The sequence below is a fragment of the Mchenga conophoros genome, linkage group LG13 (genome assembly GCF_057382185.1).
Source record: "Mchenga conophoros isolate Kocher_MC1m ecotype Shallow Benthic linkage group LG13, M_conophoros_male_GT1.1, whole genome shotgun sequence".
Taxonomy (NCBI): Eukaryota; Metazoa; Chordata; class Actinopteri; order Cichliformes; family Cichlidae; genus Mchenga; species Mchenga conophoros.
In genome coordinates, this window is record NC_140538.1 from 13,716,456 (window position 1) to 13,730,350 (window position 13,895).

General features: G+C 46.6%; 1 protein-coding gene across 1 annotated transcript in view; it reads right to left on the reverse strand.

Moving 5' to 3' along the window:
* LOC146560951 (C-terminal-binding protein 2-like) overlaps positions 1 to 13,895 on the reverse strand; it is an 89,451-nt gene that overhangs the window by 48,769 nt on the left and 26,787 nt on the right. The gene's annotated exons all lie outside the window — the stretch shown is intronic.

Here is a 13,895-nt window from a genome sequence, read left to right on the forward strand (position 1 = left end):
TCACTTAGGGAGGCTCTGTAATCTGGATTTGCCCCTTTGCAGAGAAAACTAAAACACCGGGGAGGGGGATACGAGTGTGTGCACATATGTGTGTGAAGGGGGAGGGAGGGATCTTTTTGTAACAGCAGTTAATCCCAATGCACCTACAACCTTCGCTGAGCAAGAGCACCAAAACACAATCTCATTTCAATTTGTTCAAACAAGGAGGCGTATGAAAAGAAAACAAACTGTGCTATGTATCATCCAAGAGACATTCATTAAGTTGTAATTAACTGGATACATTTATCATTTCAATTAAAAAAGGTGATTTTCATTGCGTGGCGCTAAAGGTGTACTTACCCAGCTTTCTGCAGGTCTTACTTCATGCCGTTGTGGCTGAAACCCGATCCTGATCTGGATCTTGTTTATTAATGCATGAAAACACATGTAAGATGAGGAAGTGTCCATCTGAAATTCCCTCTCAGAGACAGCGAGGGTGTGGTAATATATAAGACCAAAGCCTTGGTTAATATTGGTGTTAATGGAAAACTCCTGAATACTCATTGGCACTAATATTTTGCTTAATCGGAGTTGTGTAATTAAAAGAAGGAAGAGACCAAAGAGGGAGACTTTTTGGCTGTTTTCTGAGAGCTTTTCTGAACTGCTAGCCTGCTTCATGTGAGAAAGGAAATTAAAAGGGAAGGAGAGGAGGCACGAGTGAACCATCACAAAGATCTAAAACAGACTGTAAAGATGAATTATTAAATCAAAGCAGAGGAATGGGGGGGGGGGGGGGGGGTCACTTTTGAATCCCATTTTGAATTTATTAACCAACTGTTACCAACTGGGGGGGTTACATTCATTCAATCTACGGGTGTCATTCACCACCTGAAGACACGCAGTATTTTCTGTGTTTAATGTTAAACTTGGACAACACAGAAGCAACTTTCCATGCTGTCATAATCCAAAATGATTATTCATTTCCAAAAGTCAGACTTCACACATATCATTCCTAATTGAGACGCTTGCCTACAACCATCATCGCAAGGCTGACAGTCTTTATTGAGAACTGAATAATGCTGCTTAGAGCTGGAAAAAGAAATATCGCTAGCTCTCTGTCAGTATATTCATTAATATATCCACATTTGTGTCAAGGGCAGCAGGGTAGTAAAGACCGACTTCCTTCCCTAACCTCATCCGCTCCTCTCATTACTTTTTCTGCCCTGGTTCTCGAGCGACTCAGTACAGCAGAGCAGATCACTCATGCCCATAAAGTCAACTTCAAATAGAGAGACGGGAGCAGAGGTGTGTGCTCAGGGTTTGCGGATCTAATCCTAACAGGAACGCAAATCACGGCGTTCTGTTTGCTTCAAACTAAACAATGTCTGACTGTCAAATTTTAATGTTCCAACATTTGCCATACTTCCCCGACTGTGCACACAACGCCAGATTTCCCGTAACAGCAGGATTAAGGAATTAAGCCGAGGATTTTTAGAACAAATATAATACCACCCCAGCAGAAGCTTATCGAGACCCTAGACTGAATAAGATTTGACTGGTTAAAAATTCAAAAGCTCTAAAACGTATAGAAGCCTCAAGTAAATGAACCTGGAGTGAAAATGCAGTTATGGCATTAATAGATTACAGAAAATACTTCTCTATGTTTTCTCTGGTTTTACTTTTTAAGAATCAGAAGAGTGCACTTTTCTCAGTATTAAAGAGAAACGCATTAAGAAGCAATTTACATGAATGGTGTGCAATTGCTAGACCTATGGCTAATCCATTGCACAATACGAACGCCATTGTTTAATAAACATGCTTCAACTCTCTGTCACTCAGCCCTCTCAAACATTGCAGCTAAGCCAGCGGGACAACCAGACGTGGGTCACTTTATGTGTCCACATGGTCTTATCATGCAAAATGTTTGCATGCTTTACCAAATGTCAAATCAGAAGGTTTACATGCAACAAGCAGATTTAGAAATCTGAGGTCTCTCCACACGCACACACAGATATTTGGCTTGAGCAATCCCATATCCCCACTCAGCTTTTTGACCCTGCTCTGCTCTTCTTCTGACATGCAGCACAGACAGCAGTGGCCACGGTGCTTCATTAATGCTCCTTTTCATTCACACGCGCAGACTGCTGCTAAAGCCTTGGCCTTGGTCTAGTGTGCATACATGAATAGGAATCACACGCTAACTCAAAGTGAATATAACAGGAATAAAAAACAACTGTCTCCTAGAGTGTGACACGCCACGTACCAAAGGCATGATTCGAATGTTAAACACACATTGACTTATGCATGAGCGCGAGGCAGGAGGCACTAACTGGAAATGGGATTACAATGCCAACACTGCTGCAAAGAATAATGCTGTCAGATGAATTGCAATGCAGCCTTAACAGACATTATGTACATGACTGGCTTATATGTGATTCCAGTGGGATTATTTGTCTCTAAAGGCAACTCCATGGGGAATGAATGGACAGTAAAATGGAGGTAGATGACAATGAAGCTGGTACTTATCTAAATGACAATCATACACAGGGCAAAATTCATAAGTGACACACAATTCTTTCCATTTTTGCTGCTACATATACACACACAGCAGCAGAAGCCCGCAAATTCTCCAGAATTTCCTCTATGTCAGCTATGTTACACTGTGATCCCTCTACACATAATCCATCTCCATTGCGTGCATCCCATCATCCCACCTCTCCAGCCCATCCTTCATCCAGTCCCTAGCCTGATCCAAGGAAGCCACAAGTCATTAAATACTCCTTGTCGTAGCTGAGGAGTGCATTTGATTTCTTCCAGGAGCCCATTTCCAACTTTTAACAAAAGTGCTGTATGCCAGCATAAACAAAGCCAAATAGAGGCACTAGACGTAAGAAAACAAACAAGCAAAGTCACATGCTAATGACAATAACAACAAAATCACACATGACAGTGTTTTTCCCTCCAAATATAACACTGTTGTATCTTTGCTTTTCTGCTCCCCTCGCTCAGTTATGCTCTCCATAAAGCCTATAAAGGGGTCGTGGATTTTGGTGAGGAGCCTGGAACAAGCCCGAAGGCAGGGTGGTGGGATGGTGGCGGGGGGAGCTCTGACCCAGACACCACTCCGATGACTTCACACAAGAGCTGGATGCCAGAGTATGGAGAGAGTAGGGTGGATAATGGGGGGCAAGGGAGGGTTAAAAGCAAAAAGGTATATGTAGCAGAGCCCCGAGTGTGCTAAAAAGCTCAGGATACAGAGGCCCCATGCACCTCACCCCCTCCCCCTCTGGGGTGTGTGTGTGTGTGTGTGTGGGGGGGGGGGGGGGGGGGGGGGATGACATCAGGACAACTCCACCCTTTTTTCCCCCACTACGTCCCTGCTTGTCCTCTCTGTTTAATTTGAAGTGTTTGGTTATAATGAAAAAGCGTGCAGGTCCGTTAAATGCGAGGAGATGAATAATTCACGGGCAAAATTTTACAGTGTAGCGGCTTGACTGGCCACATTATTTACTACTCTCTGTTAAAACATTTCTCCCCGTTGTACACATGACAAAACAAGATGCATTATCAGGCATTAACATATTTATTTAACTGCCAGCTAAAGCACTTGGAGTCGCCATGACAAATTCCACTACCCCACCTTGTGGTGTTTGCGTCCAAGCACAGATTCTCAACTTGTAAATCAACATTCAGGAACATGCTGTCGCTGCGACCTAGTTCACATCGCAGCGCCATTCACACCCCGTCTCTGCCTGGATCAGTCAGTTAGCTCTGGCTAAATAGCAATGGCAACAACTTGCATTGCTGCCCAAGCCAATGCATGCTGGGTACACAGATGGAGCAAACAGAAGGAGACAGAGAGAGGAGAGAGTTAGAAAAAGGAGGGGGAATGACAGAGTATGGGAACTGATGCTCACAACAGATGTTTGCCATAGTTCCCTTATTGCGGTTACACTCTTCTTGGCACTTTATCAAACCCACAAAGAGGAGGAACATTTGCACTATATAAATTTTAGAAGCTGATATCAAAACTAAACAAAAGAGAAACAAGCGGAAACATCTCTGTAATCAAATAGGACTCACTTTCATGATGGATTAATAAGTTTAATAAACTCCCTCTATGTCGACACAATTAGCTGAGTAGTCAGTAGTTGGTTGGTGCAGTTTTTAAAAGTATTGTCATACATGTGCACCAAATTAATTTGATTCTGTTGTTGTTTAACTCCCAACAACTACAGATTCATTACGTAGTTCATACAAGGGGGGATACAGTACAGTACAAGCTCGGGGGCTGGAACCGGCCCTCACACTATCTCAGTCCAGTCCCCAGTGGCCTAAGTCAATGAAAGCTGTCGCTTCAGCAGGAGGCCTGTGCTACCCATGATTTGTTTTTTAATACATGCATAAATCATACTAAATGTATGTTTCTCATCACTTGAACTGACTCAAAGTGCACCTCATTAAAATGAAGTTTGTGAGGGTACTCCTTCTGCTGCTCTGCAGCATCAGTAGGATAACACTGTAGCAGCACAAGAACCAGTTCTCAACTAGCTGCACGTCCTGGTTGGAGTGACCCTCCAGTTCCCAGAAAAGAGAGCAAATCAAAGAGTACCGTCACCTGCAGTCTGAAACGGGTCGTGAAGTTTGTCGGACTGCAAGATGAGTCTCACAATAATAGCCTGAAGAGCTTCCCAGTAGAGAAATAGGATACAGAAAGTGCTGTGGTTGAACTTTCAAAACAAGAGCACAATCGACTGCAAGAGATTATTGATCACCGCTGTCACAGTTAATATATGGTGCAAAATCACAACAACTGTCACCTTAGGGCGCTTTTGATTGAAAGGCAAAGACCCTACAGTAATACAGAGAAAAGCCCAACAATCAGAAAGCCCCCTGTGAGTAAGCCCCTGGTGACAATGGGAAAGAAAAACTCCGTTTTAACAGGAAGAAACCTCCTGTGGGACCAGGCATCTGCACCAAAGAGCTGGGGTAGGGGGAAGAAGACAGGACAGAAGACACACAAAAGAAGAGAACCAATGAGACAGTCTCATAAAAAATAAAATAAAATAAATAAAGACATCGTAAAATATGCTTGACAAGACTTCCTGAGGAATTGGTGACTTATTTTAATCTGTCATGTCACTAAAAGTCATGAATTTCAGCATTGTTCAATGTGCAGTCTTTTGATTACTGCATCAACACGGGTCTTTTTCTGATTATCCAAATCAGGGTCACGGGTCTGCTGGAGCTTATCCCAGCTATAATAAGGCAACAGCCAGGGCCTATCATAGTGCTAGCACAGAGAGACAACCATTTATGCTCACATTCACACCTAGAGCCAATGCAGAATCACCAATTAACCTAACATGCATGTCGCTGCTGGGGAGAAAGCTGGAGTACCCAGAGGGAATCTAAGTAGGCACAAAAGGCCCCAGCAGACTGGTGTATACAAATCTGCTGTGAGGTGACAGTGCTAACCACCACACCACTGTGCTGCCCCAAACACCTGGTCATTTAAGCTCTAAATCTTAATAAATTGAAGCATTAGGGAAAAGGGCAGTGGTGCTGTTTCATGCATCTAATGAGTGCCTTTTGTCCACTGATACAACTGAACAAATGACAACATTGTTTCCAGTTCTGGGAAGTTTACCAACTTTCCTAAGACAACTTCTTGCGGGAAAGCCCAAACTGATTATTGATTAACCGTCAGAAGTGCTTCATCAGGCAAAAAGCCGAACAGCATCTGTTTTCAAAATCTCAAATCCGAGTATTTGTTCTATACTGCGATGCGAATATCTTTGGACGGTGAATCACATCGGATATCTTCAACAGAAAAACACTCACCGTTCCAGTAAATTCTACATTCCAGCACCGTGACTACCTTTGATGGGAGTAAACAGCCACACTTGATCAGCCGTTTCGAATTCGATTTAGGCCGCAGGCGCAGCTCAGTTAGCCACTCATCACAATGAGTAAAGATGTAATCAATGCGCTCTGCTGTGAAACAAGTATTGGATTGACACAGTTATCCTCAGAAGATAAATGGAGATTACAGAAGCTCCTCTTGCCGTCTCGCCAAGTGCAGCCCACGACAACAACACAATCACAATCACTCCATAACGTTCTTATTTTTGTCAATACACATGATATGAACTTTGATTTCTATTTCACGCCTCAGTCCCACCACTCTGTTTATAGATAATAGTGGGTGGCTTTGACATTATGGTGTAGAACACCCCATGCCTCTGGTTTTAAAATACTCTTTTTATATGGTTCAGTAGATTTAATGCTACCGTGAAAGCAGCGTGATTCACCACCCTCTGATCTTTTAACTTCCCTGATGTGAATCACCCTCTTCTACAGATTTTTTTAAGAGCAGCTGTGATGACTAACTGCAGTAGAAAAAAAAAAGTCCCCCTTCATCTTTGGCAGTGACTTCATTGTTGATAAGTAGTGCAGATATGGACACTGCTGACACTGTGGAACAAACAAGGCAGCTCACACAACACTGTTATATATTGAACAAAGATGGTGCCGGTGTGTGCGGCTCACCGTCTGTCTCTGTCAATTTTGTGTTTGTTTGTTTTGTTTTTTACAATTTGTGCCACCCAAATCAACTCGCGACTGGTATATGAACGCCAAAAACTTTTGGATCTTCAATATTTTCTGACAAATCAGCAAGGACAAACAACAGGGTATCCCCCATCTCTGGCTGATGTTCCTGCTTACCTGCTATGCGGAGCGCTTCCTGCTTCAACGCATCGTCGCAGATGCCGCAGTAAACGAGCCGATCAGCTAGTGAAGCTTAAAGCTTGCCTTACTTTTTCTCTAGCGGCTGCTCCAGTGGATTATAGTCTGTTCCATCGCATCCCAAGGCGTCTCCTGAATCATGTTGCTCCTTGTCTGGTTCCTGTCGTAGGCTTGAGTGGACGTGTGCCTGCTCGCTGGTGTTTCTCACGTCTTGGGCGCCGTGGAATAAACTTTGTGAATTTGTGCCCATTAACTTGAGTGATCAAGATGGCGCCGAGTATGGCAGCCTCGTCGCGAGCTCCCCCAAGCAACGGCTTTCTTCTGTGTTTAATTTTACTTTTCGTTTATTTTTTCACGAGCAGCACTTGTCTCCTTGTGTACGACCGACAAACCTTACTGGACATAAAAGACGGTCTTTCTTATAACTTTCCGGAGTTCAAGTTTTGCAACACGGACGCTCCGTTTGCAGACCCCCCATTCATCTCACCTGAGACGCCTTTGTTCTCTGGCCCTGGAGGCCGCAAACGCCGACGTAGAGGGAGAAGATCTGGCGTTCTGGTTCGACTGAGACGGCACACTTACAGACCACCGTTACCCAGTTTATTACTGGCTAATATGCAGTCTCTGGAGAACAAGCTGTGCGAGCTTCGGGCACGGATCTCATTCCAGCGAGAGATGCGGGACTGCTGCGTGATCTGCCTCACAGAAACCTGGCTATCGGACAAAGTACCGGACTCCGCAATACAACTGCCGGGGTTCTCTGTGCACCGCGCGGACAGGTCACAGGATCTTACTGGGAAAAGCAGAGGCGGTGGTGTGTGTTTCATGATCAACAACAGCTGGTGTGATTATGCGAACGTGCACCCGGTCAAATCCTTCTGCTCACCGGACCTGGAGTACCTGATGATTAAGTGCCGGCCATTCTGGCTACCGAGGGAATTTACAGCAGTGATTATTACGGCTGTTTACATTCCCCCACAAGCCGACACTGACCGTGCACTCAGGGAACTGTACAGCGCGATCAGCAGTGAGGAAACCGCACACCCAGAGGCAGCGTTTATCACAGCCGGAGACTTTAATAAGGGAAACCTGAAGAAAGTCTCACCAAAACTCCATCAACACATCCTTTTCAACACACGTGGAAACCGGCAACTCGACCACTGTTACACCTCTTTCCGGGATGCGTACAAAGCCCTCCCCCGCGCCCCATTCGGCCAATCAGATCACTGCTCCATCCTGCTCCTGCCTGCCTACAGGCAGAAGCTGAAACAGGAAGCTCCAACCCGGAGGGCGGTGCACTGTTGGACGGACCAATCGGAGTCTGCGCTGCGGGACTGTTTTGATCACGCGGACTGGGAAATGTTTCACGTGGCCGCCAGAGACATTGATGAATACACAGACTCAGTCTGTGGATTTATCAGGAAATGCGTGGAAGATGTCGTCCCATCCAGAACAGTCAAATCCTTCCCAAATCAAAAACCCTGGATTAACGGAGATGTTCGCGCGGCACTGGCGGCACGGAACACCGCCTTTGCCTCCGCGAACACATCGGACTACAAACACGCACATTACCAACTCCGGAAGACGATCAAAGCAGCCAAACGTGAGTACAGGGACAGGGTGGAACAACAGTTTGACAACCCTCGGAGTATGTGGCAGGGACTAAACACGATCACAGACTTTAGAGGGAAAACCAGCACACCGCAGACCACGGCCTCTCTGTGTGAGGATCTAAACGTATTCTACGCTAGATTCGACACAGCGAACACCATGAGACCGGACAGTGTGCACACCGCGGATGACGTCAGTGCGCACACTGTGTCTGAGGAGGATGTGCGGAAGTGCTTCAGGAAGGTGAACGTACGCAAAGCTACTGGTCCGGACGGGATTCCCGGCCGCGTCCTCAAGTCATGCGCGGCTCAGCTGGCTGGAGTGTTCACACACATCTTCAACCTTTCCCTCTCTCTGTCTGTAGTCCCAGCCTGCTTCAAAATGGCCACCATCGTCCCTGTACCCAAATCCTCCACCATCTCCTCATTGAACGACTGGCGACCTGTAGCCCTGACCCCCATCGTAAGCAAATGCTTCGAGAAGCTGGTCAGGGACTTCATCTGCTCTGCACTACCCGACTCACTGGACCCTCTACAGTTTGCATACCGCCACAACAGGTCCACTGATGATGCCATAGCCCTGACACTACACACTGCCCTGTCACACCTGGAGAAGAGAGACACGTATGTGAGGATGCTGTTTGTAGATTACAGCTCAGCATTCAATACCATCGTTCCCTCGAAGCTGGACAGGAAACTGCAGGATCTAGGACTGAGCAGCTCCCTCTGCAGCTGGATCCTTAGCTTCCTGTCTGACAGACGCCAGGTGGTCAGACTGGGCAGCATCACCTCATCCCCCATCACACTGAACACTGGTGCTCCACAGGGGTGTGTACTGAGCCCTCTCCTGTACTCACTCTACACCTACGACTGCACACCTACGACTGCACAGCCACTAACTATTGTGAAGTTTGCGGACGACACTACAGTGGTGGGTCTTATCACCAACGGTGATGAGACGGCTTACAGGGAGGAGGTCAGCGCCCTGACCCACTGGTGTCAAGACAACCATCTCACCCTCAACGTCGCAAAGACAAAGGAGTTGATAGTGGACTTCCGGAGGTGCAGAGAAGTACACACCCCCATCACCATCAACGGCGCTGCTGTGGAGAGAGTGAGCAGCTTCCGGTTCCTTGGCGTACACCTGGCTGAGGATCTTACGTGGTCAGTACACACAAACAAAACAGTGAAGAAGGCCCAGCAGCGCCTCTTCTTTCTCAGGAGACTGAAAAGATTCGGCATGAGCCCCCGCATCCTCAGGACCTTCTATCACTGTGCCATTGAGAGCATCCTCACTGGATGCATCACCACCTGGTATGGCAACAGCACCGCCTACAACTGCAAAGCTCTCCAGCGAGTAGTGCGGTGCTCTGAACGGATAATTGGAGGTGAGCTTCCCTCCCTCCAAGACATCTACAGGAAGCGGTGCCTGAGGAAAGCGGGGAGGATCATCAAGGACTCCAGTCACCCCAGCCATAAACTGTTCAGACTGCTGAACACGTCATAGACACCTCAGCTTCACTACTGGAACTTCAACATTATGCACTCCACACTGTATATAAATGCCACTTGTTTTGCACATATTCAACTCTGTATATTTTATATATTTTATTATTATTATTATTATTATTATTTTATTTTATTTTTTTACTATTTAATTTGTAAAAATGTGTATACACACACACACACACACACACACACACACACACACACACACGTAGGAAAATATTTAGTATACACATCCAGAAATGCATACACTATTATATATTGTACATATATTTATTAGTTTCAGGTTGGCCATTCTTGTATTTTGCTCGTTTGTGTTGTTGTGTTTGCACATCTCTGTTGCTTGTGGGGCTCGCACACAAGAATTTCACTCGCATGTGCTGTGCCAGTGTGCCTGCACATGTGATGTGACAATAAAAAGTGATTTGATTTGATTTGATTTGATTTGGGCTTCACAGACAACTTCTGCCCAGACTCCAGCTCCAATGAGGATGGCTTTAATAAATGCCCGGTCCATAGCAAGTAAAACGTTTGTCATAAACGATTTCTTTTCTTCAAATGGATTGGATCTCCTTTTTGTGACTGAGACATGGATGAAAATTGGTGAGTCTAGCTTCATTTCTGAAATATTGCCCTCCGACTGCTCATTTTTAAATGCTCCAAGGATATCAGGTAGAGGAGGAGGAATATTGACAGTTTTTAAAAGTAACTTTAATTGCAAGCAACTCCATATACCGGTTCCCCCCTCCAGTTTTTAACTTTTGATGTTTGAACTGGGATGTTTTCAACCGATTGTGTGTGCAGTAATCTACCGACCACCAAAGTTTAACAAAGACTTTTTAAATGACTGTGGTGGGGCGTGGTCTGCGGTGCCGTGCGGACGCACCTGCACGGCATCCACAATCACGCCCGCCATGTTAAAACACGGGGACTCAGGGGTTGGGGTTGTGTTGTGGTGAGATGTGAATAAAGATGGCTCTAAATGATACTCCGTGGTCCCATCCATCCATCCATCCATCCATCCATCCATTCGCTTCCGCTTATCCTTTTCAGGGTCGCGGGGGGCGCTGGAGCCTATCCCAGCTGTCATAGGGCGAAAGGCGGGGTACACCCTGGACAGGTCGCCAGTCTGTCGCAGGGCTAACACATAGGGACAGACAACCATTCACACTCACATTCACTCGCACATTCACACCTAGTGGCAATTTGGATTAATCAATTAACCTATCCCCACAAGCTGCATGTCTTTGGACGGTGGAAGCCGGAGTACCCGGAGAGAACCCACGCAAACACGGGGAGAACATGCAAACTCCACACAGAAAGACCCCGGCCTGATGGTGGAATTGAACTCAGGACCTTCTTGCTGTGCGGCAACAGTGCTAACCACCGTGCCACCGTGCTGCCTACTCCGTGGTCCCGCCGTGCCTTATTCTCGCCACACTGGTGCCGAAACCCAGGAGGCGGCACGACGGGCCCACAACAGAGCCAGGGAAGGGAAGAGCTGTCCCAGATGATGGCTGAGACAGCGGCTATCCAGCGGGAGCAGGCGGCGGAGGTGCGTCGCCAGCAGGAAGAGCTGCGGGACCAGACCGAGCGCCACCTGAAAAGGATTGGGGATCTGGCGGCGCTGCTCTGGGCCTGGGCACCACCCCCCACAGGGGTGTTCCGACGGTGGTGAAGCAGTGGAGGAGCCACGTAAGGCACTTCAGCAACTGGAGGTGGTAGACGAGAGGAGCAGCGGTCCGCTCCGGCCGGAGGAGGAAGAGCAGCCGGGTGAAGGGCTGTTCCTGCCGGAATTGGTGGAGGAGCCGCTCCAGTCGGAGGCGGCGGACGAGGCACGCGAGGGTCTACACCTGCCAGAGGTAGAGGAGCTGCTGCGAGAAGTGCTGCTTCAGCCGGGAGCGGCACTCCAACTGGAGGCAGTGGACGAGGCGCGCGATGGTCTGCACCGGCCGGAGGAAGAGGAGCTGCTCCACTCAGAGGTGGACGAGGACCAAAAGGGGCTGTGCCTACTGGAGGCGGAGGCGCAGCACCTGACGTCTGCCCAGCCGCCTGTGAGCAGGAGCTCACGGCCATGCCTGTGGGGCCGTGTCCGCTTGCTACGCGGGCGACCTCCGGACCAGCTTCGCCGTCACCTGGCCAGGGGCTGGGGGCGCCGATGTTTTGGGCCGAGTCTCGCCCCAGTTCGCAGGGGGGAGTAGGTTCGGTCAAATTGCTCCCCGGCCTCAATCGGGCGATGGGGGTGTGTGGTGGGGCCCCACACACCAGCAGGGGCACACTCTTGACCTGGTGTTATCATGCGGTTTATCTGTTTTTAATTTGGAAATTGGAGATTCCATGTTTTCTGATCACAAACCTGTTTTATTTGACATTTCTCTTGTGCATGAGTTTAAAGCTCGTGCTCCACCCAGGTGCTGTCGAATATTTAATTCTTCCACTGCTGCTCTCTTCAAATTAAACCTTCTGGTTCTCCCGTGGATGTGATCCCTGCATGGCTCTTTAAAGAGGTTTTCCCTTCAATTGGAACCTCAGTCCTTGCTATTATAAATAGCAGTATTACTTCCAGTGTGGTTCCTGATGGTTTTAAACATGCAATTGTTAGCCCTTTATTTAAAAAAAAATGGCCTTGACCCTTTAGTTTGCTCAAATTTTAGACCTATTTCAAGACTTCCATTCCTTTCAAAGTTATTGGAAAAAATAGTTTTTACCCAACTGAATACGTTTCTTGATGCTAATGGCATCATAGAGATTTTTCAGTCTGGTTTTAAGCATCTACACTCCACTGAAACAGCACTTTTAAGTGTTTTTAACGATCTCTTTTCAGCTACTGATTGTGGAAGTTCCGTGATCCTTGTGCTTTTAGATCTTACTCCAGCGTTTGACACTGTTGACCACAATATTCTTATCTCTCGTTTGGAACACCTGGTTGGCATTAAAGCTGCAGCACTGGATTGGCTTCGCTCATATTTGAGTGGCAGAACGTTGAGTGTTAAAGTTGAAAATTTTGAGTCCACCTCAGCCCCCCTTCCTTGTGGGGTGCCCCAGGGCTCAATCCTTGGCCCTCTTCTTTTTTCATTATACCTGCTCCCTTTGGGGTCTATTTTTAAAAAACACGAAATATCCTATCACTGCTACGCAGAGGACTGCCAAATTTATTTGCCTTTAGCACCAAATGGCCCAGGCTCCATCCAAATCCTTTTGAACTGCCTTGAAGATATCAAAGCTTGGATGGCTCTGAACTTTTTGAGTTTCAATGAGAGTAAAACGGAGGTGATTGTATTTAGACCTAATAATATTTCATGCAGCCCGCTTGTAAATTGTGGTTGGCTAGGGTCTTATATCAAGCAGCATGTGACAAACTTGGGAGTCATTATGGACTCAGATTTTAAATTGGACAAACATATTAGTTCGGTGTTGCAAAAAAGCTTTTTCCAGCTGAGGCAAATAGCTAAGCTGAAGCCAGTTTTGTCAAGACGTGACATGGAGAAGGTAATACATGCCTTTATTTCAACACAGCTTGGCTACTGTAATGCACTGTTTTTTGGAGTCAGCCAACGATCTCTTGCTCGTCTTCAGCTCATTCAAAATGCTGCTGCCCGCCTCTTAACTGGTACCCACAGCTATGAACATGTAACACCTATCCTGTCTTCTCTTCATTGGCTTCCTGTTCATCAGAATTAATTTCAAAGTCCTAACACTGGTTTATAAATGCCTTAATGGTCTTGCTCCCCCATACCTTTCCGAGTTACTTCAACCTTATATTCCTTCACGGACCCTCAGATCAGCTGACCAGCTGCTGTTGGTTGTCCCAAAATCAAGGCTTAAATGTAGAGGAGAACGAGCCTTTTCAGTTATGGCCCCAAAACTTTGGAATACGCTGCCTCTAAATATTAGACAGGCATCTTCGTTTCCTGTTTTTAAAATGCTTTTGAAAACACACCTTTTTTCGATAGCGTTCAGACTGGCTTGAGTTGATATGGTTTTTATGTGTTTTATTATGTTTTATGTGAGTGTCAGTGGTTGTATCTTGTGTTTTACCCTGTGTTTCTG